The sequence below is a fragment of the Centrocercus urophasianus genome, unplaced genomic scaffold (assembly GCF_019232065.1).
Source record: "Centrocercus urophasianus isolate 14NV4802_14NV808 unplaced genomic scaffold, USGS_Curo_1.0 seq_10, whole genome shotgun sequence".
Taxonomy (NCBI): Eukaryota; Metazoa; Chordata; class Aves; order Galliformes; family Phasianidae; genus Centrocercus; species Centrocercus urophasianus.
In genome coordinates this window covers 47,977,800-48,004,736 of record NW_024884142.1, presented here as the reverse complement: position 1 = coordinate 48,004,736, position 26,937 = coordinate 47,977,800, and the positions used below count along the sequence as shown (strand labels likewise).

Here is a 26,937-nt window from a genome sequence, read left to right as displayed (position 1 = left end):
GAAATATTACTTTTGGAGCAGCCGATGTATTTTTGTAATGCATCAATGAATATCACATTCAGCATTTGTACATAATTTTGCAGTATATAATTAATATAGTATAGATAGCTTGATTAATATAATTATACTTATTATTATAAACACTTATTACTGTAATTAATATAATATATAATTAATAGCAGTTTGACTTCCATACTAATTTTGCAATACATTGCCATTGGCCATTTAAGGGTGAAAAAAATACAACACTTTCCAATAAAAATAGAAAACTGCTCTCTGGCAAACTAGCTATCTCTTTGGGATCTTTGGGATTTCCTGCAAAAATTTTACTGTGCCTTCTGGTAATCTAAATTTTTTGTACTTTCAGCAGAGAAACAAATATTTTGCTCACTTGTGTGCTAATGTAGAATCCAGAGCTGTGTGGGAGGTTTCAAAATTACATTTTAAAGCCACCCAGAAATATTCATAATCATTCAAACTATTTTCATACGACTGACACAATGCAAAGAATATTTCCATTACAACCAGCACATGCTCACTGACAGTTTTTGAGATTAACTTGCACCAAAAAGGGCATCCTATAACTTCCTGCTACTTTAAAAGCATTAAAAAAAAAAAAAAAAAAAAAAAAGTTATCACTGTGAGTTGCTTGTATTGAAGCCACTGACAAAATAGTCATCAACTCAGACAGAAAAAGTATTAAAAGTATTAGCCTAGTGACAAGTGTTTTCTCTAAATACTGAATGCCATTAAAAAAAATAATAATAATAACAATTAAAGAACTTTAATTCATGGTTTTACAGATGGTCATTTTTTTTCTTCATTTGAGTTCTAGATATTGAGCAAATAATATAGCTGCAAGTTTGATCGTTCACAGAAATCAATTTTCAGTAGTAATAATGAAATTTTCCACATAAAAAGAATTTGAAAGTGTCTTTATTACCACACTAGTTGTCATCCAAAACAGTGACAAAGAAGAAAATGCAAAGGATCTTCTAAATATTTTGTTTGCTTGAATTTTGCTACAAAACTTTCTCCACCCTTTCCAGCTGTCACTTTCATCACCACTAGTTTTGAGCCTGCTGGATTTTTTTCTTCACAGTTCATAACATGCTACTCTATGGACTCTGCAATTGCAGTTTATCACGGATGCATGTTGGTGCAGAGGCTCACCATGAGGGACAATGAAAGCCCACGTAAGCCTTCATGAACAGTCAGACACTAACATCAATGCTACAGTTTTCTGTTCACTGCATTATTATTATAGTAACATTAGATTTGAAATATAGTATAAAACCTGAGATATAAACCCATGACTGACAACCAAATAAATGCCTCAAATTTGTGTTGAGGTTCCAATAAGAATAATATCCATCAGAATTAACATACTGGCCATCAAAATTACAAGCAATTGTTCAAAACCTAAAATCAAAATCATTCAAAGAAATTGAAATGGAAGCAGCCCTTCTTTGAGAGGCACCTGTATACTTGCAAAATCAGATTGTATCAACAGGAAGTTACAGAGGGACTTGGCTAGAAAAGCAATCTTTCAATTTTGCATATAAAATTAATATATAAATGCTCTAATTAATATACGCAATAGGAAACACAGTAAAGCTTTTCCCTTGTCTCGTTAACATATACTTACTTTCAAGATACTTATGCTATCTCCTTGCTGATAAATCACTGGCACTTAAACTTTTCATAGGACAGACTCACAGATGACTTGTCCTACCCCTGCTAGCAGTAGTACTGCATCTTGTTTTGATCAATGTTAAATAAAGCAATTGAGAAAGATTATGGTCTACTTGCGTGATGAAAACAAGAAAATTAAAAATAAAGAAATTCTTATATCTTAAAAGTGAGTAACAGAAAAGCAATGGGTCAACTGTATCAAAAAGACTCACCTCCTGCGAGGTGAAACAAACTCCAGGGAAAAAAAAATACAAGTACTTCATATTCAATAATGCTGCAATGAAAACAAAGCACTTAATAAAATAAGAATATCTCAGGTTTTCAACTTGGTGTACAGATGATGCAGTTAGTGATCATTTTCTGAGGAAGTGTGCAGTATAAGTATGCCATATATACGTGTCTTTTCCTTTGAGACTGAATGCAGACTTCATTATGGATCCCTCTTTCAGAGAAAAGATTTAATAAATAAAAATGTTATTTCTTTAAGGAGGAACAGGCACGTGATTTTCTTTCAAGTGGCTGGGTGGACTGAACACCCAACTTCTCTTTAGGGCTATTCAAGTAGCAAAACACATTTTGTTATTCATAAAATTATGCCACCCTTGAAGGTGAACAGAAAATCACAGTGAAAACTTATGATCAAAGGCTAAATATCATTATCTTTGTCTTCAGCTGCACTATTTTCCCTCTTAATCTGCTTTGGTGACTGTTTTCAAAATAATTAACCTCCACTAACACCACATTTATTTACATTCTCATGTGTTAAATGTAAGAACTTTTTTCTTTAATCCTACTCAGTTTTCCTTTTTTCTTTTTTTTTTTCTTTTCTCTGTTTATACAGGTTTTCTCACCATTTCAGTTATATGCATGTTGAGAACTATTTACTATGGTGGTGAAGTATCAATTTCAGCTGTTTTTGAATTTTACCAAAAGGTGTTGAAATCTCCTACCCTAGTTGCCTACTTCAAAATGTTTGAAATATTTCATCTAAAAATGCTTAAATCCAATTTTTTTTAAGAAAACAAGATGTTTTGTTCGTATTTTAAGTCACATAACTATGCTGCTCGGAGGCTTTAGCAGCTGAACCCCAAAAGTGAAAGTGCACAAATATAAGGTGTAGTGATACCCAGCAGTCATCATCTCTGTGAAATGGTGTCCAAATCTGTTTAGCTTCATATGCTTCTAAAAGCCATGTTTTCACACCCTTACTGAAGCCCTGTTGCATTCCAGCTTCTGAATTTCTGAAGATCAAAACCACACTGAATACCTTTCCATGACAAAGACAGAGAAGCCAAGTAAGAATTAAAAATCACTTCTCCTGATTTCTGTAAGCACCTGTGGCATCAGGAAAGTGCCTGTCCTTCTTAAAGTGGTGAGTCCAATGTCTTCCTATGGCAATAATCAAGCAACATCATAGAATAGAATAAACATCCTGTGACCTCAAATAGGATAAAGAATAAAGGAAAAATCCAAACAGGGAGGAGAGACAGAAAACGGAGCAAAAAAAGAGGGGGATCTCCAGGGAGCAAAATCAGAGGAGAGCAGAAGCTAGCGTAGGGGTTTTACAGGTACTGGATGAGTACTGGAGCTTGCATGGATGGGACAGAGCAGCACAGTTTGCTCTCCTCTTGTCTAAGATCTGGGAGTAAAAATCAGAATGACAAGCTCGAGCATTCATTACAAATTTATGAAAGTCACTAGTAAAGGCTTTATTAGTGACCAGTCTGCACAGAATAACAGGCTGTTTCTGGCATGCCATCTGCTCTGCAGATCTACTTAATGATCCAAGCTGGGGAATTGTACTTTGAACTTACAAAATGGTGCACAAATGTTATGTTTATGCAGAAAAATTAAGATCTGATTTTCTCATATTGAAGAAGACATTAGTCAACATTTTATACAATTTCTGCCTTAATCTCTGTCTTCATTTTTCAAATTTAAAACACAAACACCGTTTTAAGTGTCTTACACTTCATGCTGTGAGGGCAGCATGAAAAAGAGATGCATTTATTAAACATCGAAGACCTAGGAAATCTAGTATATCTATGCAATATCTGTATGACAAAGAATGATTTTATATTCACTGTGGAGTTTAGATGTTTCACATTCAACAGATACAGACTGAAAAATCTAATTACACACTCTGAGGAAACTGGAAAGTCATGTATGTCGTGTAATAAGAGCTGCACCATAATGGATAAGAGACTGGATTTCCACAGACCATATTAGTCCTGGTATTTCCTCACTTCTGATGTTTTCCTTTGCAACATTAACATCCTTTTAACATGATTTTATTGGTCCTTATTACACTAGATGTTAAAACACAAACTGGTCCATCTCTGTGAGGTGATCTCACATGCACACACTCATAGCATTAAACTCATAATGCAACACAGGTGAGAAATCCTTTCTAGCATTCACAGTGAGCGCAGTTGAAAAAAATCTTGCAATATCAGAAGTAAATTATTCTGCCACTGAATCTGCTGAGCTCCCTCACCTACTGCATCAAATATGGCCATGATCACCCTGTCCTCCCAAATTGGTGAGCATGTAGTGAATAGTGCCTGCAATGTTTTGGTTCAGAATGAAGTAGCTCTGCATGCAGGAGCCACTGAAGATGTAACATCCAGGAGGCAAGAGTGAAGGGGGAAAGGTAATCTTTGCAGACACAAAGACGTCTACATGCCACATCTAGCCTGGAGAATGGACAAACCAAGTGCACTTGGTGTACTGTCAGGATGCTTCCCTACAGTAGGTTATCCCCATGTGAAAGCTCACAAGCCAGGGAGAGGTACAAGTCTGTGGAGAGCAGGGGAGGATGGACAACGTGGGGGAATATTTTGATGGAAATAAGAGAGAATTTAACTCAGGATATCTGTATGACTGTAAAGAACAGTAGCTCACAGTTCAGATATTTTTTAGATGCTGACTTCAACAATCTTTACATATACCATTATAACCATCTTGATGACAAAAACCTTAGTACGGAGACTGTCCATATATGGTCTAGCACATTAAGGATTTTTCTTGCTACCATAACACTACACCCTTCATTACTACTACAACTACAGAAAAATTAATCCCTTGAACTGCATAAACAGGACAAAGGATGGCACAAATATACATACTAAGATTTAGTAACAAACTCTAGGCATTATGTATGTTTTCAAATTCATTTTAATAAAATCTACAAATGTTATTGAGAATTAAGCACTTTATGGTGGCTAAATTCAAATAATACAAAGGCTGTGTACATATGTGAAGTAAATCTCAGTGAAGATTCTGCAAAGAAAAATATAAATGCTAAAGTCCCCCCGAGAAAGATCTGAGAAAAATTCTAAATAGTCCCAAATTCTCAACTAATTTCTTCACAGTAAATCTCTGTTCTGTTTCACTTCCACAGGTCTCATAAGGATTTCAGTTACCTAAGCCTAATAACAATAAAATTTTATTATCCAAATATATATAAGCAAGTTATATGAAAATGTAAATAAATAATGCAGTACTTTAGTTACTTACTCTCAGGTTTTAACTTTGTTTCTGACTTAGCTAAAAACAGAAACACTGATGCTAGTGTTGAGTGACAGAACTTCAAGCAATAGAAAATAGACTTTTCTTACAACTTTTCACAGTGCAGATCTGTACATCGTTACATTTTACTTGGTATCACATTGTGAAGCAGATTTATTGTGTCTCAATAGATCTAAAAATGTAACAGTTCCAATCTCAAACTTTTTATAAGCATCAATTTAAATTCAAAAATAAATTAAATTCACTAGAGTGAATTAACAATTATAGGATTTTAACTATTCAGTAAACTCCTCCATTTTCTTAGTAATGAAATTATTATGCTGACAACTAAAATCAATTGTATTTCAAATACATCCAGTTTGCAACATGATGAACTTTGTTTCCCTGTTTATGAAAAATGACAGTAAAATAGAAATCATTCAGAGGATATAAGTATGAAAGGAGACTACTGAAGTTGCTCTTTGTACTTTATGTAATATATGAAATGAGATTTCTTATTTAAAGACAACAGATGTCTTTCCCTGCCTTAAGGCAAGGAAGAAATAAGAGCACACTAGGTACTGTGTGGGAGTATTCATGTATGACACTGAGCAGCAGGGCAAGGCAGGAATGGGAACATGGGAAACCATTTCTGTAGCATTATTGCTTCCTTCTATTTTCCATACATATTCCTTTCCAAAGATAGATGTATTAATGACGAAATGTATCACAGCTACCCTCCTGTATTCCTCTCTCCTCAGAGCGATGCACTGGTAACCAGCTAGTGAACATTCAAGCCACAAGGAAAATTCCACAGAGGATATATCTGACATAATTTATCTGCATTGGATAACTACATCTAGGCTAGTCATCTCAAGCTTTCTTTACACCTAACAGGAAGAAACAGATTTCACCTGACCTAGTGCAGTCTTCCACATCAAATAGAGATGATTTATGAGTAATAGTTGCTAGTCTCCACTGAAATCTCTAGAGGATCTAAATGATTAGCGAGACATTTGCATTATGTAGACTACATAAGAGAGTAAATATCATGTTTTATGTACACAGTTTATTCTACATGTACCTCTGCAATCTTCCTCCACTCCTCCAAAAAGAGTGATCAAATTCAGATAAGATCTTTGGAGAATGGACAGAAAATCCTGATGTTTTAATTCCTGCTCTTTCTGAACATGCAGTAGAGAAAATGTTGAACAGTGCTGTCAAGCAGTATGCACTGTCCCCACATATCTTGTTTGACTCACCAAGTTTTTTGTGAAATCCTTTTCTACCTGCTGCACGGACTACAATATTGAAAAGAAGTGGCTCCTGCTGTATTTTCACACTTCAGAGCCTCAGCTTCACTGAACCAGTCATTGACTACTCATTTGAAGAAGAAGCTATGGTTAGCAAAACATACATTAATCTGTTAAATGCTTCCACTATTTGAGATGACACTATTGCTGCCACAATATTTCAGATCTGCTGTACAGACACCTGTAGACAATAGTGCGGATGAAACTTCGACAGAAACAAGCCTACAGACAGGCCAAGAGGATGCAAAGTGCTATATTTCCCATAGATTTCATTGCATCAGGCCAGGATGATAAGTATCGACACACTGGTGTCCTTTGCTGGTGTGTACCGTATGTAGGAAGTGAAGTAACAAAGGGTTTAATAAATCCAGGCAAGTAACTTATTTATATTACTCATGACCATAATGATTGTTTCTTTCAGAAACAACACACAGTCTTAGGGCTGACATAAGCCTTTGTATTAATTAAATCAGAAGGCTTTACCTAATATAAAACTGCTTTTGTATTTGCAAAGTTTTACAGAAAGAGGTCGCATTAAGATGTATTCATGGCATAAACTGATAAAATCTGAGGCAATCTCAATTTTCGCATTCATAGGCTATCTTTGGGGTCAAAAATTTCCTTCCCTGGCACATTCTTACTCGTGGAAGGATTTCCTACATGTTTGTTTTTGCAACCTGATTAATGGGTTCACTTAGTTCAGAGTTCTAAGCTTCTTTCAAGTTTTTTTGTTTTTTGTTTTTTTTTTTTTTAATACCTGAAAACATTTTTAAAACACATTTTAAATTGCCTTTGGCACAAGAGCACTTTCAAAAATATCAAAGGGTCTGATGGTCAAGTCATAATTTAAGTCATTGGACCCTGTAAAATACAATCTTCTACACTCTGAAATGCATATGCACTGCAGGGAAAAAAAAAAAAATCACTTTTTTTTTTCCTTTTTGTTTGTTTGCATTAGATGAAAGAAGGAAATATGCCTTCCCTTAACAGTTGGGGCGGGCAGGGCAAATGCCATACCACAATCACACTTTTTGTTTCAGCATCAGTTACCTAATAGCTCAGAGCTCACATACACTTTCCCCTGCCCTGCTGGGAGGATGGGCTATCAGACTGGCTCCTTTCCCAGAAAGAAAGAAGGAAAAGGAGGAAACCCCAATCAGCAGTTGCAAAGGCAAGGAAGCTCCACCAGCCTGGAAAGGGGAGCAGCTCACTTATTGTCCGAGTCTGATGCAGGAGAAAATAATACTTAAGCACAAACACTGGAAGACACCCATCTCCCCCTTTTTCTCCTTTTCTCACTCCCTCTCCTTCTTTCTCATTGTTTTTGGTTTGTTTTAAATAATAATGAAAAAAAAAAAAAAAAAAAAAAAAAAAACGCATGAAGATAATTCTATGGCCTTTTGTTTTCTTGCCAAAGCAGCAGAATACGTCAGTGCAGGTGAATCTGCAAATGCATATTTGATGCTTCCCCAGTATCCAGAAACTAGAAATTAGCTAGAAGATACTGAAAAATGCTTCCTGTTTTTACTCCGTTTATGATCCTATGATCTCCTCCAGACTTGTTATCATTTTGAATTAGTTTTAAGTGTCTAAAATTTCAGCATTTCCAGTTATCATTGATCTCTTTCCGCAGAAAAAAAAAACACCACAGTGAGATACAGGAAAAGAGACACACTATGCAATGCTGTCTAGATTTAATCTGATTTCCCAGTGCCACAGACATGTCATAAGCAAAATTGGTGCATCAAAAATGCTTTGGAGTTATCATTTAATATTCAAAGGAATAACAAGTCATCTCCTGTTATATGCATAAAATTCAGCACCCCCTCAGAAAATCCAAAGTTATTTTCATTCCTCCTGCTTTTCTAAACTAACCAGGGCCAACAAATGCAAAGAGGAAAAAAAAAGTAAACTTTGAAGCTGAAATTTAAAGCAATGAAAGGAAGTTCAAAAGTTAACGTTCCTATGGCTGTGTTAACTTGGCCATGCTGCAAATACATCATGCAAATACTTCAAGCTATTTTGTTAGAGGTATATCGTACTGTGCCATAAAGCATAATGAAATATACTGTTTTCATATGGAAACCATCTTGTACCAGCAACAATACACCATACAATGCTAATGCTGATTTCTCTACCACAAAAAAAGTTTCTCTACCACAGCAGCTTCACTTTCTGAGGATGCTGATGCTTCACTGGGATCCAGCAATCACTCAGGCCAGTCAAGAGTTTACACGCTGACTTCTCCCAAGTTTTTTTTCCTCTCCAGAAAATAACCTCTCTTAAAGAACACTTGCCACAGCTTTTCCATATCTCATTTAGAAAAAATTTAAACAAATGGCCTTGTTCATTGCCTCCTCCTTTCTATTCTTCACTATTTTGGCTTTTACCTAGGAGGACACCAATATCCAAGTGCCTTTCATAAGTGCAATAAACATGATCACAGCCATCAAATTTCACAGATGATGAAACACATATGTAAAATAACCTTCTCTTAGTAGAGAAGTTCTTCTAACCCTCTGCTCTTTCGTTTGTCTTCTGTATTTTTAAAATACTTACTATTATGTACTAAGGTTAAAGGTAATTGGCTCCCAGAAATATGCCTTGGTTACAATCTTAAGTAACAAGTTTCTCAGTTTCATAGAGGTCATTCCTTGATTCCCACTCAGGCTTGGGTATGATCCATCCACAGAATCACCAGCTGTAAAACAATCAAGAAATAGGAGGCCAGGCTCCCGGCTTCTCCAGCTTCAGTTGAATTACAACACGTTTCACAGAAAAAAAAAGGAAAATTGCTAAAATTCTGAATATTGCTAATTCTTTTAGAAAGCAAGACAGTAAGTAACTGCTTCCCTTCACAACCAGAATAGCAGAAAAAAATTCATTTATATACACGTACTAAGATATGGAAATGCAAAAGGCATTGACTAACTATGCCTTCTGCAGGAAACGATCCAGCCCTGCCTAGATTCATAGGAGCTTGCAGTAGTTTCTCTCATTTCAACAGCAGTGAGGGTAACAGTGATGCTAACTGAGGCTGTGTCGCATTGACTTCTAGTAGCAAAAGGAATTCCCTGAGCTAATGAGTCATCAAGCTTGAGGTAAAGCTACAAAGATTTAACCAGCAGTCTAAATCGGAACATGGTGGTTAGGCTCACATTTCAGAATAAAGAAGGTAAGCATGTGAATACTCCTTTGTAGGCTGAGGGGGGATTAAGGAGGGGGTGCTCAATTAATGCCAAACAGCAACAGGTGGATGGAGCAAGTAGACAGGTTGGAGGAAGGACAATCATGGTAATGTGAGCAGGTAACATGAACACAATCTTAGCTCAGCATCTGCCTACCCATTATCAGCTGGCAGAGTCCTGTAGGCATTCTGGAAGATGGGAATTAGATGGAGATCAAGATAAAACAGTATTAAAATAAAATTTAAAAGCCAAAAAACTGCCCTGATATCCCATGGCAATCTTTCTCCTGGTGGTAGACCAAAGATGTTCAGCAATAATTATCTGGCTTTTCAACTGGTAATATCTATTAATTATAATATAAATAGATAATTTATTCTATGAAACTAGTCCAAGATTAAGTCATCTGCTAATTGTACAATCACAGTATTTTTTGAACAATATACTGAAGTTATTCCAATTAAAAAGACATACTTAAAATACATAGAAATGACAACATTTAAAATCACAAAAAAATTGTAGGTTCAAAACTGAAAAAAGTGGAAGTACAGAATGAAGGTAATAAATGTTTAGGCATTACTTTCCACTTTGAAAATTATTAAGTCTCCTGTACAGTAAATAACCATCCTTCAGTACCATACATTTCAGTTCTCTCTCATTACTAGTGTTACTTCACTGAAGATTGTAGCAATAATTTCTAGAAGCTGTTCTAACATTAATAAACTACATTAGATAACCAAAAAGCCTGGCAACCTACTTCCATTAGAGTATGGATGCAAAAAAATTCTCTCCAGCTCAAACTACTTGATGATCAAAATAAGATTAAAGTTCTTTATGGCCCACATATTGGGTTACTCGTAGCTAAATAATTTGTTAGAAGAAAGATAAAGGGACATGCAGCATTGCAGTATAAAATCTCACAAACAAGTAGACATGATATGAAGACATTCATGTGAATGTGTATTGGCATGCAACAGAATGTAGTTAGCTTCTGGCTAGTTTAGTTTCCAGTGCCTCTAGACAACTTAATAAAAGCGAAGAAAGTGCTGCTGAGAAACAAGCATGCAGAAAAAAAGAATAACAGTTCACATGAGGCAAACTACGGATAAAATAACTTTCAATAAGTATACAGGAAAATGCAGACTGTACAGCTAGTAACTGTATGTTAGTAAGTAGCACAGAAACAAAATATAAGCTAGCGAGACTGTACACGTGCAAACATATACGTATATGACATTAATTAATGAATGGGTAAACTCCAGGTACACTTGCAACACAATGCTCATTAAAAAGCCTATAATTATCGCAGTGATAAAATGGTAGACAGGGAAAATAATCATAGAAAGATGATTAATTTTATCTACATAAAGGAATGCAACATTTGGTTGTATACTAGAAATAATAACAGCCACAATTAGAAAGCACATTAAAAATACTAACTACTCTTTTTTCCTTTTGTTTTATGCTATAGTTCTTAACAATGACCAGAGTAGTAGTGTTTACGGTATAAGAATTATAAATAAATCTTAAGCTAATATCTAATAGCATATTTTTCATTATTAGTCAATGGGAACAACACCAGAGATAACATAGCTATTAAAATGCCACAAAAAGAACCACAAGATGCCTTGATAGATCACATTTCAGCTCATATATAAGTCACTTCCACCTCTTTTTTCAGGTTTGAAAGTTTAGCTGATTTATACTACTATAGAAAACTATACCCAAAACATTTTAGATTTTTCATTAAGACTCCTATTCTAAAATGCATATTTTACTTTTCAGAATGTTCTACGAGCAAAGTAGTAAAATCAACTTTTCAGAAGCGATTAGTTATTTTCTTTTAATATTTTTTTTAATTCATACCACTTTGTTTATATTTGCAGTCCTCCAGTAAATCCTTTGACCAACAGGCAGTTACTTGAAATAAGGTGATCCTCCAATTTATTTTGGATAGCTACATACACATCGCAACTAAAAAGCTCTTTTGTTTAGCAGAATGGAACAAGCGAGATTCCCTAAACTCTGAAAGCATTCAAAGCAAAAGCAGGAGACAGCTTAATAGTGAAGGATTAATTTCATACAGCAAGGTCAACTGTCAGAAAGTATACTGCGGGTCATCTGCCACACTCTCTCCCACAGCCTTTCCAGGCATATTCGATGGAAAGAGTATGCACATTGGCCCCTCTTTCAAACAATCGAGCAAGTGTCCTTTGTCTCCTGCCCAAACGTGCCAAGCCTTCTGCATCTTTTGGCCCCCCCTCCGTTCTCTTCTGCCTCCCAACCTGCAGTACTGGAATGTTTTGGCCACAAGGTTAAGAAAGATTCCCCCATTCATCACAACCTGCCAAGCACAACAGGGTCACAGTCCCAGTCACAGTCCTGCCGCTCTGCTAATCCGGCCTCAACGCAGGCATGAAACTTCAAAGATCTTTTGCCACAGGCAAAAATTAGTCCTTATTTGCTTTAAAATCCGAGTATCAATCAAGTTAAACTGTGCTCCAGTGGAGCGAACATTCTGAGCACTCAGAGGAGTGCCTATGCTTGGAGCTCAGTTCTGGCTCTAATTGAATGCAGAGCTCACCTGGACCAGCAGCACAAATACTTCAAGTGCCCCAAAAATCTAACTGTGAGATAATTCCTTCTGTCCAGAAAGTAAACCCTGGTAGAAAGAACGTGCAAGCATACAAGAGTTGTGCACGTGTGTAAATAACTGTATATAATACACACAGAATCCCTGTTCATGTGCAAATGCTTCAAATTCTTTTCCCTACCAATCTTTTCATTTTCAGTTATGCCATATGATCAACCAGAGTTATATAATTTTAAAGGTGTACAATTGTAAAGTTCTGTTAATGACTTTTAAATATTCTTGAAATTAGTTCTGAAGAACGATTACAGATTAATTACGAGAACACCCAGTAAACATTTGTTTCATATTTAGCAAACAAATGTTCAGTAACTCTAGCTAAAATAAAATGCAAATTCTGATATTCTAAAATACTGCCTGCCACTCAATCCAATGCAAAAAAAAAAAAAAAAAAAAAAAAAGCCAACACAATGTTTGCAATCAACTCAGGTTATTCAATACATATTTCAATTGAACCTTTTTTGGAGATAAAATGGAATTTATTTTAAAAAATGCTTTTTAAAAGTCTTCACGTTTTCTTCAGATATTTACATGCAATTGAATATTGTTAAACTGTGCATTAAGTCAGGGCAATTATTAAATACTGCATTAAATTAAATATTGAAATATGGTATATTTCCTGTTAGAATAAGACAATGTGCATTTTTGGAAATGTGTATTTTTGGATTTTTGCAATGTTAAGTGTAATTGAAAATACAGCTCATAAATTAAAATACGAAAAGAAGTAACAATTAAGTAGAACATTATATTTACAAACAGTTTACATACCTTTTATACATGAGTGTAATATAGCCATGCTCTCTTTAACTTAAAAACATGGAAATGATATGTTAAATTTTGAATACCTTTAACATTTACAAAAAAATTATAAAATTCAAAAATTAAAACTAAGTGTTGTTGTTGTTTTTTACATTCTCTCCATGTATTTGCAACTTTAATAAAATTTTAGTGTAGCTACTTGCAATAGAAGTGGCAGAAAATGAAGATTATAATGACAGGCAATAATGCAAATCAGAGACAGATAGTATGCGTTGTGTTTTTCATGTGTTTCCTCTACTTTACAGTATACTCAGATATTTTATTAAATACTCATCTTTTTAAATCTGCAAATTAACCTGGACTTCTAGTTTCTGCAGCAGACAAATGAGCTTCCCTGTATGCAGACTCAGACGTATGAAGGCTTGCAGGAACATACAAAAACACAGCTATTTCCCCAAAGTCAAATATGAGCTCTTTTTCTTGAGATTATCACGCATTCGTACCAGATTGATGCCACTTGATTCACTCTGGCATTGAACAAGTTACACTAAGCAGTTCAATAAATCCAAAACTGTTTTGGAAAAACACGCATTGGTGAGAAATGTGTTTTTAATTCAGGAACTTACGGTGTTACTCACTTTATGTAACTACTTTAGGATTTACCTTTCCCTTAGAAGATGAAGAAATAAAAAAGGCAAGAAAGGTGGTGAGACAGTTAAAAGCTGCTTAGCTGGAGCTCATTTCAGAAAACAGTGAGCAGTCCAAGAAAAGAAACACGTAATTGGATACTGCTGCTCGCTGCTCTCCAGACCCCAGAAACAAAACCGAAGAACTTATTGGCTGTAATAATTTATCATACCTTTCTTCAGAGCATGTCCCCTAAACATTACAGCTCCCTATAGCAGTAATGTTTTTTGGCATGTTTTTTGTTTGTTTGTTTGATTTGTTTTTTTTGCTTTGTTTTTACAGACGGACCAGGCTGGACTGCCCTTTCTTTCCTCTCTAGTGCGCTGCTGGCTCTCCCAGCACCATGAAGTGCCACTGAGTGCAGCCCCTTCCAGGTCTCCCCAAATGGAGCGGGCCCAGGCAGCCAGGCAGGAGGTGCCAGCTCATGTCACAGCCCCCGAGCGCAGCTGGGCAGCAGCACAGCAGCAGAGGAAAGTATGGAACGCAACACCAATGCGTGCTCCAACACTCCCTGGGCAAGGTAGTTTTTAATCAGAGTTTATTTTCTAGGAAAATGAGTATGTAATTACAAAACCCATTAAAAGTTTGAAACATTCACAGTGCAGTAAGACTCGAATATGAAGTCACATGCATGACATATAACAATATGGGAAAGCTTTGTACAGCCAGCTTTGAGAAGCAGGAAGGATGCTTTTGTGTAATTACACTACAGCATTATTGGTTCCAAACAAGTGTCTCAGCAATTTAGAAACTGATTTAATTGACTCAAATGGAATAGAAAATTAAACCATTTTATTTCCCCCTACAGTTTTTGTAGTTTAAGGATAATTAAATTTCAACTCCGCTTATACCTAGACACCTGTCTCAACATACCAGCCTTTAAGTGTCCCTTAGAATAGTGTAATCAAATAGCACAACCAATAAACTGCTTAAAGATTTGACAAAATGCAACACTCACAGCACACTACAGAATAACGCCTTTTCTTTCTTACAGCACTTAACAGGTCAACTCCCACGCTAGTAACAAGCTGCTCCCAAAAGAACAAAGTACTTGAGGGATTCAGACAAATGCCCAGCCTAAACTTCTGTTCTCCAGAGCAAATAAATTAACACTTATGATGTTCCCAAAACAAGTTTGAAACTGCTGCTACAGGAATGAAAACAAAATCTGCTTTTCAGAATACAGTCTGACCACACAACTTATACCCACTTGCATTTCCCATCACATCACTAAGTGACCACTGCATCAGTATCACAAACTGAAATCCATCGTAACCTTACCTCATTTATCTCTGAAGAATAGAGTCGAGTTCCCCAAATGTGTGAAGTAACTTTCCAGGACAAAAGGAAAAAAGACTGTCTGTGATGTTTGGCACTAATTAACTTCCACTGCTCAGCATCTGAGGTATCCAGACATTTTTTCTACGCTTTATCCATCAGCGGGCTACAACTTTTTAAACTGGAAATACTGAAGACACTTTGTTCTTCCCTGAACTGTCAGACTGAGCCTAGCGCAGTCAGGTTACTTAAGTTAACTAAGAGGAGATCTGGATAGTAAACACGCTTGGCTCTGTCCAATGGCTTTCCACACCCTTCTGTTTATAGTAAGATGACTTGCATTCAGAGGTCACCCCATCAACAGCTCCTGTCTTTCAGTGGGTATCTAATGTGCTGCATTTATCCCAAGGCTCTTTTAATGAAACCACCTTCCCGTCCCTGCTTGCCTGCTGTTGCTGTGACACATCTGCTCCTTATTGTACCAGGTCCTATTAAGTGTTAAAATACCCTACCTGGGCATACATTCTGCAAGTAACACAGATATTTATGGGTGTTAGCCTTGTCTGTGAATACTCACAAAATAAAGTCTTTCTAAAGATCAAAGAAAGAATTTTGCCAGAAACATTCATCTTGCAAATTAAAAAAAAATTCAGGAGGAAGGAAGATGGATGCCATTGTTTGATCTGGACTTGAAAATTTTACAAATACTCCCTCAAAGGATAATGCTTATGCCTGTTCCAGATAATATTTATTTGAATATGTTAACACGCTGGAAACAAGAGATGAGGAGTGTCCTCGAGCTCTGCTGCAAAATGACACAGAGCCAAAGAAAACAAGGGTCAAGTGCCAGGACCCCAGTGCAAACACCAAGTCAATTCTATGCCAAAAGAATACAGGGAATTGATTGCTCTTACAAAAGTACAGACTGCTGGCTCTCAGTTTTGTGCACACAATATGCTACTGGCTAGTAGTGTTCAGCGATCCAGCTGGTAACTGTTATCTCTTCATACAATGCTTTAAACCAAAAAGGCAAAGCTCAACCTCGCATTTATTGCACTAGAAATTGCTCATCACAACAGCTGTATCTAAATAAACTGTATCTTAAAATGGGAACAAGAGCACAGTGTTTATCATTTTCCTTCATCAGTCCAATGTCAATAAAAATAAGAATTGAGAACCATTTCCAAATTTCTACCGATGCTTTTTTCTTCACTTGTTAGCCATTGGGCAACACTTGTTAAATTAAGCTCTGCTTCACATGGAGATGTGAAACTGAAGATGGCACTCTCTCCCCATGCAAACTGGACCTGACTGCTGCTCAGAAATTCTCTTTGAGTGAAAGTTACACCTGCAGCACATTTTCGGCACCAGTTTTTGTCACCACTACAACATCCAAATGACAGATAGCTTGGCTCTGTTAAAGCTAATAAAACATGATTGATGAACTGGGCTAGAAAGCCACGTCAGTTCAGATTAGGATATTTGTGCCATCATTTGACAGGTCCCACGCTTTATTATTAGAATCAACTGCATGGACTGTAAGGGCCACTTCCATTCAGATTCTCCAGTGCCTTTTTTTGAACCTAAGCCTATTTAAGGAAACTTAAGTGCAAAAGCTTTTACTTGGAAATTTTGCTTATTTTCTCTAAAATACTTGTGCTTAGAAATACAATGTACACCCTTAAACAGGTGCCTGTCAGCTGCTATTATCTCATGCACTAAAAGTCCAAATAATCCTCATTTCACTGCATTATGTGGCAAAATAAAGGCTCACCTCTCTGACAATGAAAACCTACTGGAGCATATATAAAGTACTGCGGCGGGCATAATCAGATTTCAGATGTTGTTTTTGACATTAGCATTGGGCATAACCTCATTTTTAATTGATGAAACAGCTAATACATCAGACATGAAAGTTTGCTAATGCTAGATGGTGAGCTTATTTCACCATTAAAGAAGGGAAACAAAGGGAAAAGCTAGCATGGAAAAGGCTGCCAAGGAAAAACCAAAATCATAGAATCATAGAATTGCTAAGGTTGGAAAAGACCTTAAAGATCAAGCCCAACTGCAACCTAACCATACTCCCCTAACTCTAACAACAGATACAAACAAGGAACCCTACTGATGAAAATCCTGGGCACTGCTCTATGAAGTGCAGAGAGGTGTCTCAGGAGTAGATGAGGAACACAATTTGTTTCTTTTTTTCTACCAGGCATCAGGCAGAGGAAGAGTGCCCTCGCTTTGGGCTCCCCCAGGCAGTTCAGGGGCATGCCCTTATCTCTTCATACAGCTCTGTACATGGGAGCCTTCAAAGCCATTGTCTCTTCACTGTCTCACTTTCATCCTCATGATCTTCTCCAACTGCTGTCAAAGATCAACACTAGTCTGCTTACAGACTGCAAGGACCAAAAAAATGACCATCATACTGTCAAATAATGATCAGATAATATAATTACATCTATAGAAGAACTTCTTTCTCAGACAGACAAGGAAACAACTAAAGAATTGATCAATCTGCAAATTGAAATCAGCAAAGCAGAGCTGCTTTCTACAGACACTGAAATGCGGTTTCTTTGTGCCCTTCCTTTATATCACTGCTCTAAAGACATACATACAACTGAAAAGAAAAGCAAGCAAGAATATAGCAGATATTAGTGAATAAAAATTGTATTCATTTGAGAAGATATGAAAGTGTGAAATGTGAAATACTTGGAATTTCTGAACTCGTTCTGCAAATGAAAGCATTTGGCTTAGGGTCATGGTAACGAACACTGTTTCAGATATAATTTGGAATTCTCTTTGGAATGATTTTTCTTATTCTGCAGTTTACTTTATACAGTGCTGTTCAGTGTTTGCAATAGGCAGAATACCAGCACAAAAGAAAAGCTCACAAGTACTACTTTACCTTTTAATTAATGTCACAAACTGTTCAGGACAACAAAGGTTACAGTTGCTGTTACTTCCATAGCTTTGCACATAGTAAAAATGGCAGGTGAGGTAAGAGCATTTTCTCTACTTTTTCTCCTTTTCCTCCAGGTGAAGAAACTGGAGAAAAGGAAAATGTTTTATTTATGAAAGCAGTAATCTCTTATTTAGTTATCAATGGGAACATAACCTTCCCTTGAACACAGTTTTGTAGTTGCTTTGCTTTTTTTAACCATTTGGATTTCATCAAACAGTATGTGAAGTACTTCAAGACAAATTAGATGAAAAAACAGCAGCAGCACATTTTGTTGCAGTAGAACAAGCCCGTCTAATGCATTCCCAGAGCAATCACAACCATTTCACATTTTGAATCAATGTGGTTTACAAGTAATACACAGATATGACTAATGACAAATAAGTACAAGAAGGAGAGGGTACTTCTTGAAAAAGAGTTGCATATAAGATTTGGATCGGTCAGTTTCCTAGTTAGAGATCAAATTCAATGCCAAATAAATATTTTATTGGATTGCAATCTTGCATTTGAAGAGGGTTTGAAGGAGCTTTGATCCCTGGAATTGTGCAAGGCAGTGACTTCTCCCCACCTCAGGGCCTCTTCACATTTCCCCGGCTGTGGGACTGGGTCTCACAGGTCATGACAGGCCCTAAAGGTATGAACCTTTCACCAGGCTGCTGAAATGGTGCCTCAGCTCAGCCCAGCCCAGCCCAATTGTGTCAAAAAACTAGCTCAACTGCTTTTAGCTCCTTTGTTAGCTCCTCTTTTAAGCTACAAACTGAAAAAAAAAAATTCTCAGATCAGAACTGCTGCACATGTTCAAGAAATTTAAATTAAATTTAAATTTATAAACTCCTATCAGAACTCTTCATCATCTCATATTTTTCTATTTGTTTTTTTTATTTTCTCCAGGATGTACCTGAGGAAATTCCACAAAACCCCATAACTCATTAGGGTAAAGAAACTGTTCTATGAATTACACTTCACAGTTGTCTCCTACACATTTGAGGGCTTGTTTGTTAAAGAAAGGGAGATAAATCAAAACATCATTATTTAACTAATTCCCTCAATAGGTGACATTGCATTCATTAGACTCTGCTCAAAACTGAAACTCTGTTATGTTCTGTCTGGGCACTTACAATCTTGAAGTGCACGGAGAAAAGTTCAGTTTTCATCCCAACCATCTTCCCTCTTTCTGTTCCCCTCATTCTGGCAGAACGTAGCTTCTCAGGTACAGAGAAGAAAGACAACAAAAGGGCAGATTCCAGCTGGATGTCATGATGTGTGATTTCTTTGTGATTAACACTGTTACCAAAACATAACTACTCTGGTGAAATTAAAAAAAAAATAATAATAATAATAAATTGGGAAACAACTGGAAGCCATCTAAACTGCTGAACTCAGAGTGAATAAAGATATTTCAATACCTCAGATTTTCAAGCAGGAGTAATGGAAAAAAAAATATTAATGTATGAATTCTATATTGTAAACAAACTGCAAACATTTTAAATCACACTTAAAAAAAAAAAATTGAGGCCTTAATTTGCCTGATATTTTTTCCACAATTATATTTTCCAGTTTGTTTCTGCAAGTAACTCAGTAAAATGCAAGCATTCACCTTGCCTTTGTCTTGAAAAATTAAATCTTTGGTATTAAATCTTAAACATTAATACCATCAACATAAGAAAATTGTCAAAACTGGAAACAGTATTTTTTGCTTCAGCATTTTCATCCCAGTTTCTTCCATTAGGTTCAATGAAATTTTCTCCAAAATGCACTTACGATTCATTCCCAGTGGATATTTTAAAAGAATATGATACTTTAATCTAAAACAAAAGAAGTAAAATCCTGAATATATGGAAATGTACATCGAATTCAAGGGACAAAATATGTGATAAGAGTTTTGATATACTTTCTAAAGCAAAGCTGTCACATAACACCTTATGTGAGGCATTAGAGGTAAAAATAATTTTAAACAATGCTTTTTTGACCACGTTTTCTAGGTCTCCAGCCAGGATCAGTGCTCAATGATGGGTACAAATAGAACCCCAACATTAAAATTTTAAAATCTATTTTCTCCTTATGGGTCTACAAAATCAGCTGTTGAATAATCTTCAACATTTAAATAAACTGTTTATTTGGTCATAAAATAAATAAGCGCAGGATAGAACTACAGTAACATGAAAGCTGAGAAGCTAGATTTTTGAAGCAGATCTTGAAAGCAAGGAAGGAAATGAGAAGCTGAAATGTTGAGTACTTTTGACTTGAGCTTCCAAACAGCAGACAACACTTCCTATCATTTTCGTCCTTATGGGTACAGAAACACTTATAAAGTGTGTTAGCATTTTACAACTCTTTGTAAGGCTTCAGTCTAGGTAATATCCAGTTTGAGGAAACAAAACCTTATCCATTTCTCTCTTTCATTTTCTCAGGCAGCTTGCATTTCTCGTACCAAGCACTTTTCTCCAGCTTTTGTCCTGTTTCTGCAAGACGACCAAGTCTCTTCTCTCTCCCCCCCTTTGCATATGCAGAAACATGCACTATATCATCACACATGTTCAGAAATGAGGTAGTGAGGTATATTTTTTTAAATAAAGCATGGGCTGTATCCTTTCTTTAACTTACTGGTTTGAAAGCTGACTGGCACCTCCATTATTGTCATAGGCTTCCCCACCACCAGAAAACTAGAGCAAAGTCAAACTTGAGAACTACAGCAGAGATTCCTAAGCTGCTATATAGAAACCATTTAGAGGCAGTGCTCTCGTGCTGGGGCAGGCAAAAGGAGGAGCAGCAGCAAAAGAGCCTGACCTTTCTGGGCAAAGAGCTAGGACTCCTGCTGTTTATTTGTGCCTGGAGCAAGGCCTAACGTAGTAGGGGAAGTACTTTTTTCATGAGAGAAAAGATGGTGTTTTGCTTCTGACGTGGGAGACACAGCGATTAAGGAATGGCTGACACACCCTGGAATAGCAAGCAATCACTTTCAGCTATTACGTTAGTAGATTAGGAAAAATCAGCACTTTAGCTGAGGTCATCCCCATTATTAAGATTCATACGGGGCTGTGGCACAAAATTCAGTTGTCTTTTTTTCAAATAAACTTTCATTGCCACTTGATAAATTTATATGTGCATTAAAAATGAACTAGTACAAATAAGGAATTACAACAGGAAAAAAAAAAAAAAAAAAAAAAAAAAAAAAAAAAAAAGAAAGCTTGTGCACTAATTCCACTAAGCAAAGCTAAAGAAAAGGTACATTCCGGACCAAATGAAGTTTGTCTTTCATATGTTTGGAGAAGACAGCTACATTAGATAGAAATGATTTAGAATCATAGAATCATAGAATCACCAGAATCATAGAATCACCAATTCTATTCCAATTCACACAATTTAATTGTGTGACAGCTTTGAAAAGGAGCCTTAAGTAAAACTTTATGTCTTAATGTAGTAAAACTGCATGAATTTTATAAGATATTATAGTTACAGACCTTTTAGACAGACACTGAGCCTAGCTGGGTCATTTAACCTGGCCTTTTGGAGATACTCTCACACAAATGTCCCTTAAAAGTTTGGGTAAAAGCAAAGTTAATGATTACTAATTTTGATACAAAGATTTTATATCTTCCTCTCTACAGTTACATTTATGCTTGAGTCACCAATGTGTTAAAGAACCTGTACTCTGAAAATACAATTGAGCCATGCTAACTGCACGTTCATTATGGACAGGATAACATTCCACATTTTAAGCGTGCAATTTCTGCTAGAAGCATTCTTTAGAAACACAGCTCTAACAATATTTTAACATAATAAATTAATGTGTTACACGTTTTCTCTCTTTAGGTGAGACCTTTGTGCTTTTCCCATAATGCCTCCAAAAGGTTTGTATCAACTGTGGTGCTGATAAATTCGTTCCTCTGGATGTCTATGTTGCTCTTTGCATCAAAGGAGAAGTTGCATGGAAGTTCCCATTTTTTTCCTTTGTTTGTGTTGGCAGCTTTACCAGTGGGAATTTCAAAGAATTTCACAGCCTGGCAAAGGGAGGAAGTGACACCTCTATATCTCCAAATTATCCAGCTTTCAGCAGCTTGCCCCTTTTTCTGCTGTGCTACTCTACACGCTTTTATTCCTTTTTCCTTCAGTGACAGCCTACTGCTTAACCAAAACAGACTTCCCTCTTTGTAATTTTTTTAAATACACCCTTTGCTATAAGCTATTGTACTCAAATCTAAGAAAGTCCTCTGCCACTCAGAAAAGATGTAGGGGCATATTTTGTTCTCTAGAAGAGCTCATCAGTTTGGCGTGGGATGCACTACAATAACCAAGAGTCTTTTGGATTCCACAGACAGCTTTATCAAAGATTCTTGTGTTAAACCATTCACCAGCTAAACGACAACATTTTTAACTTTATAGAATGGCTTAAAATTCTTTACTGCTTCATAAGCAAGAATCCTGTAATATTTTTCAAACATACAGATTAAAAATTAAAAACACAGTTCTGTTTACATCCACCTACAACAACACGCTACTGCAGTGTAAATCTAAAACTATTCATGATATTCTACCAAAACTTGGCCTGTCTTTATATTATTTCACCAGTTATTTTTACATATAAAGTTTTAAGTCACCAAATCCAGTTTTCTTCACATCAGACCTGCAATTCCACTACAGTTAATGATATTTCACTGTTGTCAGAGCAAAATTTGGACCAGGATACAGATTTCAACACCACTCTACTCAGAAATATAGTGTTTCAGAGGTTTTACTGCAACTTCAAAGGTGGATCAACTTACAAGCGACTAGTGCTGGAGAGCATACATCCTCCATCATCATAACCAATTTTTCAGCATCAGCACAAGCATTAGGAAGAATTACTTGGTTTAAAATCACAACCTCCTTTTCTTGAGTACAGAAATGCAGTAAGTTGCTTCTGCACACTACTTGGATTTGTGTACATAAGCAAAGAATAAAATATCACAATTCATAGCATTTCATTTCAACTCAGAAGCTTTAGGTGAAATCATCTTTCCGTCACCATTGTGAGATATTAGTTATAAAGTGCTTAAAAGTGGTTAACAAAAAAGTAAGAAACAGCAATAACTTTAATTTTATACTGTTTTGATTTGAAGCTATCAACTTATTACTTCCCCAAAACACACCTTTAATAACGTATATTGCTAACTAAACAAGGAACTTAGCATACTGCTTCTCCAGCAGGGCTTTTAATTATTTCCAGTAATCAAATAATACATTGACAAAATTGAGAATAAAATGAAAAAGTTTGACTGACTTCTTCTGCAGAGAAATGAAATACACATAAAATGAAAGAATTTGAGGCAATCCTAGTTACTTGTGCAAGTGAACAAAACTTCTGTCCAAACTGGAAACCAAGCACTAAGCCTTAATGGGATACAGGCAAAAATAATGGTATTTCCTTGCAGTATGCCAAAGCAATTCATCTTAGCTTTGAAGGTGGCGTAGTGATTCTGGTCATTGGCAAAGTACAGATAAAGCCTTTTCATCTCTCTCAGACAGACACAGCTTAGTTTGGCCATTTGTAGAACGCAATAAAGTGTTTTGAAGATCCGTATTTAAGCAAAGTATTTCTTCTACACTGTGGATTTCTATGCCAGCGAGACAAAAAACTGTAAAAAGGCCCATGTACATGCTTAAACTTCTTCACATGTTAATTATTTTGTTAGCTTTAATAAGATTATCCACTGTACATGTAGGGCATGTATATAAATTACTGCTCAACTTGCACTGGAACATGGCTGTTTCATTTCTGCATGATATTTCAGGTCTATTCTGTTTTCTATAGTTGTAATCCTTCACTGTTCTAAAAATGAAAAATGTCATATTGTAATGCAATTAGAAATGAGGTTTACTCAGTACCTATATTTCTAGAGAGCTACAAATACCTTGAGATATTATTAAAATATATAATAGGGCACAAAAATATTGATGTACAGGTTTGAAACAACTCATACATACATTCAGTCAAAATGAATCCACTTTGAATATCAATTTTAGCTAAAATTCAAGAGACTAATACTAAAATACTAAGAAATCTTTGAAATATTTTGTGCTGTACAGCAGAGAGGGGAAATATGCAGGCTAGTAACTAGGCTAGTAAAACAGCAAACAAAAGTAAAACACTCTTACTACACTACAAGAAAACTTCTGTCACATACTCAGAGTGCATGACATGATTGGCTGCCAAAGCCATGTGTGCAGAGTTTTCCAATTTGGTCCAAAAGAGACAGAGAGCAATCAGATAGTACCCTGTTACTAGACATAACAGTAGTTTTGCTTTCTGTCCATGCTGTGAGCATCCAAGCATGACATTAAAAGCACTGAGGAATAAAAGAAAGCTTCAAGCATGTAGTTTAAAAATAAATAAATAAACAAATAAATTAAATGAATGCCTACTCAGAAGGGCAGGATAGAAAGAAAAGGAGTTAAAAGTAATGTCCTTCTCACATTATCTTCTTGAGAGCAGTGCAAAGACAAATTGGCAGCAGAAGAGGGAATCATTTTTCCCAGTGAGTGCTGCACTCCAGAACTGGCTGGTAGCTCAGTTTGGAAGATATCAACCATGTTATCTCTGCCTTCAGACTCTGTTATGAATTAGATTACTAAATGAGATCTTTGGGTTATACAGCATACAATGACATATTTCTGGAAGTGGGCATTACTGATTCTTATAAACATAAATACAGGAGTACTCTCCATTGTTCATTGAAGTTATGGAATAACCTGCCAATACAAGGAGTTCAGTCCCACCTCTGTAGATTTTTTGCTGTGTGAAATATACATCTTTATCTAGCCAAAGAAAAAATACCTAAACGTTGTGGATGGTCTCTTTTTTTTTTTTTTTTTTTTTTTTTTTTGTGTGTGTGTGAAATAATCTGAGTCATTCAAAATGCGTGCTTTAGCCTCTGTTCTCTCTAGTGGCAGTGAATTCCAAATATTTATTATGTGCTGCTAGAAAAATATTCATTTTATTAGTTTGAAATACATTTCAGTTTCTCTCAGTACTCCCTAAATTGTAGCACTTGACTTACAGTCTCTTTCGTACTCATTACTGCATAGGCATTTTTGGACTCATCTGTCAACTCAATTTTCCTCAGTCCATAAAGAAGGGTTGGGTTTCTAAATGTCTTTATTAATTTCTATTTCCCATATCTAATTTCTTCAATTCTTCCAAACACACAGCAGGTTGAACAAACAGAATTGAATACACAGGGAAGATTTCCCTCCCTCTGAGAGGCAGCACCAGAAGACTGGCAGAATCTCAACACTGGGCACAGGATAATCTTAATATAGATTTTGTGTGAAGTCCCATTTTAGGGAACTACAACACAACTTGACTCCTCTCTTACTTTTTCACAGAAACAAACAGTCCATTTCAGGAAGTCACTCAGCACAAATACTCTTCCACAGGGAAACTTGGTGACCAAATCCCAGTTTGTTTCTACAGAGACCAGATTTCTTCACCAGCTGACTTCTAGCTTGGGTGCCTCAACAGGGAGTTAGGTGGCATGAACCTGGTTATGGTTCCTTAAAAATCCATGTAAATTTTGATGCTTGAAGCAGTGCAGTGAACTCTCCTTTTATTGTACCTAAACAGATGAACAGATCTGTAGACTAATCAAAGATTTAAGCAGCCCTACCCTGGAGCCTTGAAGTTGACACATTTTTAGTTAAACAAAATCTAAACTTCTGGTTTCTATAATAAGATTTACCATATAGAGAAAAATGGTGTTATGACCACAGATTACCAGGTTAAGTTTTGCAAGCTCAGAGGGAAATGTTGTTTCAGAGTTGCTTACTGTTACAAGAATATAATTAGAATCTGAAGATGCATCAAATTTAAGAATAAAATAAGAAAATCATAAAGGAATTCCAGCACCATAAGAAGCTTCTAAAAGCTGTTATCTCAACAAAGTGCAGAAAATCATTTATAAGCAAGAGATGATGGTCTGTTTCAAAGAACATGTAAATGAACATTTAAACCTTAGGATTTGAAAAATGTTAACTATACCTTTCATCTGACATTGTGTGACAAGAGTATGTAGCTGTCAACTGCACAAAACAAACTGAATGCCTTGTTTTTCTGAATCTTTATCATGTACCTCATCAACTTACCAGCACTGATAAAGATTGCAGGACAGATTTTCCTGGATGTTGAAGATTTACATGATTTGGAAATTACCAAGTTATGAAGAGCTGATCCATGAGGTGCCTCATGATTCATTGCATCTCCACCTTTAAGGAATTGGTCTGAAAGTGCACCAGAGTAATACTGAAAATTCCGCTGAAGAAGAAAGGAGGCCTAACATCACTCATGCACACTGTCCAAAGATGTGATTAATATGGCTTTCTGCAAGATTGTCTAGCTACTGACAGGCCACTTCCTTTAAAGACTAACATAAACTGTTAAATGTACTGAAATACCTCAAACTGATTGTGTTCATCACATGGGAAACTTACAGAGGAATATCTTAAGTGATATATTTTTTTACTAATTATTTGGATTCTTTCAAAACTTACATAGTTTAAATATTTTTAAAATGATACCAATTATTTTGTCATTCTATATTGACAACAAACCACAGAATCATCATAAAATCATCACAGAATGGCCTGGGTTGAAAAGGACCTCAAAGATCATGCAGTTTCAACTGCCTTGAGCCACATCCAGCCTGGCCTTGAATGCCTCCAGGGATGGGGCATCCACAACCTCTCTGAGGTTCCAGTGCATTAATACCCTCTGAGTGAAAAACTTCCTCCTAATATCTAACCTAAATCTCCCATCTTAGTGTAAAATAATTCCCATTATCCTATCACTATAAACCCATGTAAATAGTCATTCCCCTACCTTTCTAAAACTGAGTGAATAGGATTGCTTTAAATAGTGTTATTTAG

General features: G+C 36.0%; 1 protein-coding gene across 9 annotated transcripts in view; it reads right to left on the bottom strand.

The window, feature by feature from the left end:
* Positions 1-26,937, bottom strand: part of EYA4 (EYA transcriptional coactivator and phosphatase 4) — a 204,861-nt gene that overhangs the window by 77,355 nt on the left and 100,569 nt on the right. The window lies entirely within an intron of this gene.